The sequence below is a fragment of the Dinoponera quadriceps genome, unplaced genomic scaffold (assembly GCF_001313825.1).
Source record: "Dinoponera quadriceps isolate SergipeBrazil2010 unplaced genomic scaffold, ASM131382v1 scaffold12849, whole genome shotgun sequence".
Classification (NCBI taxonomy): Eukaryota; Metazoa; Arthropoda; class Insecta; order Hymenoptera; family Formicidae; genus Dinoponera; species Dinoponera quadriceps.
This window is the reverse complement of record NW_014566569.1, coordinates 1-2,745: the sequence shown is the minus strand read 5'-3', so window position 1 is coordinate 2,745 and position 2,745 is coordinate 1. Positions and strand designations below refer to the sequence as shown.

Here is a 2,745-nt window from a genome sequence, read left to right as displayed (position 1 = left end):
TGATATGTATATAATATGATGTGTGGATTTAATATGGATATAATATTAAGATACAAATCACAATACAAATTTATAATAATATCGTTATGGCAAGTTACATAATCTTAATAGCGTCATCATATAATTGCATATAATCTTGTTTGGTGATTCATGTTTGAAAGATTCAAGGTTCAAGGCAAGCTCACTGGATAAATACATCGGAAAAAATTTATTTCATTCAGTTGATGCAGGCCGCTTGAACGTTTCCGTGTCAATTTCATTCGTTATTCTTAGTTTGTGAAGATCTTGTTCAGTGATAGAAATCAGTTATTATAAGTAAAAATTAATGAAAACAATAGTGTCACTTTGCAACGGCGTACTTAATATTTGCCTGGGGAATTAAAATCCAACACGAAGGACGGAATTCTACATTGATGTACTCACTAATTTTTATTAAAACGCACGTTCATTTCGGTATGTACTTAAATTAAGTTTTTTTTTTAATATCTTGCAAGGTTGTATAAAAATAAAAACTTGTATTACTTAATTCAATATTTGATATAAACGGAGGGAGAAACTATCGATGTAATATGATGTGACTTGAAACGCTTGCTGGACCACATTTATATGTAAAAAGAATGGCGTATTGACAACGAAATTTTGTGTTACGTGCTATTTCTTTATTATTTGCTTAATTGAGCAGATATAATTTACTTATTAAATTCGTAAAGATGGAAAAAACCAATATCAGTTTGAAATTTTATACGTAGAAACATATTTTCCACTTTTTCAACAGCTTATTATTAATTAATAGAGTTCACAATTATATCCAGTTTGAAATTTTATACGTAGAAACATATTTTCCACTTCTTTCAACAGCTCATTATTAATTAATAGAGTTCACAATTATATTAACGAGCTTCTTTACAAGTCTCTAAGTTTCTAAGTAAAGTCTCCTGCTAAAGACTCATCAACTCTAATAGCACAATTCATTAGCCATATATTGGTCCAATATTAGTTATATTGGCATTCATTGCGTAAATGTTACCCAATATAAAGTAAGCCAGACAGTCTAACTTGTAGAAGCAGATTTTGCGTAGTATCTGTTATAATTATTGTCTACAGCTTGCTAGTAGGAATATAACTATTTTGCTAGAATATAACAGGATAGAGCATGATAATATTGATCTGAGCATGATAAGATTAACATGAGCATGATGACGAATTAATCAATTGACGCTTAGTTTTAGTGATGACAAACTTTCAGTTTCTCATCAATTTGTCAGATATTGGTTATTCTTCAGTTAATACAAAGTTTTTAAATATCAGTTTCTTAATTTAAGAAGACTTCTTAGTGAGATTCACAGTGAGCTTCCATAGACATTCCTGCTCTGCGATCAGGATCACCTTAAATATCGGTCCAGTAAAGAAAATCAGATTGCAAATATTATTATAAAATTCAAAAGGTGTGACTTACCGAAACAAATTCGATAGTTAAGTCAATAATCATAGTTACATCATATCATGCCAATAATTTCTTTGTACANTTTAAATATCAGTTTCTTAATTTAAGAAGACTTCTTAGTGAGATTCACAGTGAGCTTCCATAGACATTCCTGCTCTGCGATCAGGATCACCTTAAATATCGGTCCAGTAAAGAAAATCAGATTGCAAATATTATTATAAAATTCAAAAGGTGTGACTTACCGAAACAAATTCGATAGTTAAGTCAATAATCATAGTTACATCATATCATGCCAATAGTTTCTTTGTACACTTATGAAAGATATTGAAATACTTAGATGAGCTGGGTATTATTTTTGCAAACTTTCTAAATTTTTTAGTAATTTTAAAATAAATTTCCAATGCGTAGCATGCATGGAAGAAATCTGCGTAAGAAAGTGTTGGAGTTAAGGAAATATAAAGGAACATATTTGGATCTTATATTGAGAACATTCAAGAACTACCGTTGTTTCGTCGAAAAGGTTACAAATACGTCCAGTATGTATAAGTTATGTGCTAGCGGCTTCTTTAACCCATTTGCATTATGACTCTACTTATGTTTCTGTGTTCAGACATCAGCGGCGTTCAACTGACGGTTGGCCCGTATTACCGCGCGCGGCCGTATATCGGCAGTTTTATTATTTTCGTTAACTTCTACAGTACACTCGTTCTACAATACACAGTCAACTTCTACAGTAAATGACTTCCGAATAGCTCGTAGAGTTTATTTAACATGGTATTTTTTAACATGATCGATTCATAATGCTACATCGCAAACATTAACAACAAAATGTGAATTGTCATATACGGAATATTCCGCGAGCGGTGATAAAGGAAAGTCGCGGCTCGCGGAATATTCCGCTTACGGATATAAATGGGTTAAAGAAACATACTATTTGTTGTGACCCAATAATGGAATTAATTAACATATTTGTTGACGATAATTTTCTATATTGTCATTAGAATAGTCAACATGAGAAAATGTCATAATTAAATAAATAATAAATTTTAATTTTTTTTTAACAGTTATAGTAATAAAATTATAAAACAAAGCCATACAGGCAATAATTGGCACACAGCATAATCCAGGAACGCTGGTTCGGCCGAAGAAATCTGAACGTTCTCGAACGATACCGTCGGCACGTGTTAAGGATCTAATCAAGGATCATATCGTTATAAGTAATTTTTTTCAAATTTTTTCATATTATATTATTATATTTTATGTTATCAAACTGCTAAGTCACCTTACGTCATCAAATATAC

At 30.9% G+C, this 2,745-nt stretch overlaps 1 long non-coding RNA gene across 1 annotated transcript; it reads left to right on the top strand.

Moving 5' to 3' along the window:
* Nucleotides 1–53: 53 nt before the first annotated feature.
* Nucleotides 54–2,722, top strand: LOC106751384. The gene is made up of 3 exons (XR_001375049.1): nucleotides 54–453; nucleotides 1,853–1,980; nucleotides 2,509–2,722. It is a non-coding gene; the product is annotated as an uncharacterized LOC106751384 (long non-coding RNA).
* The last annotated feature ends 23 nt before the right edge of the window (nucleotides 2,723–2,745 follow it).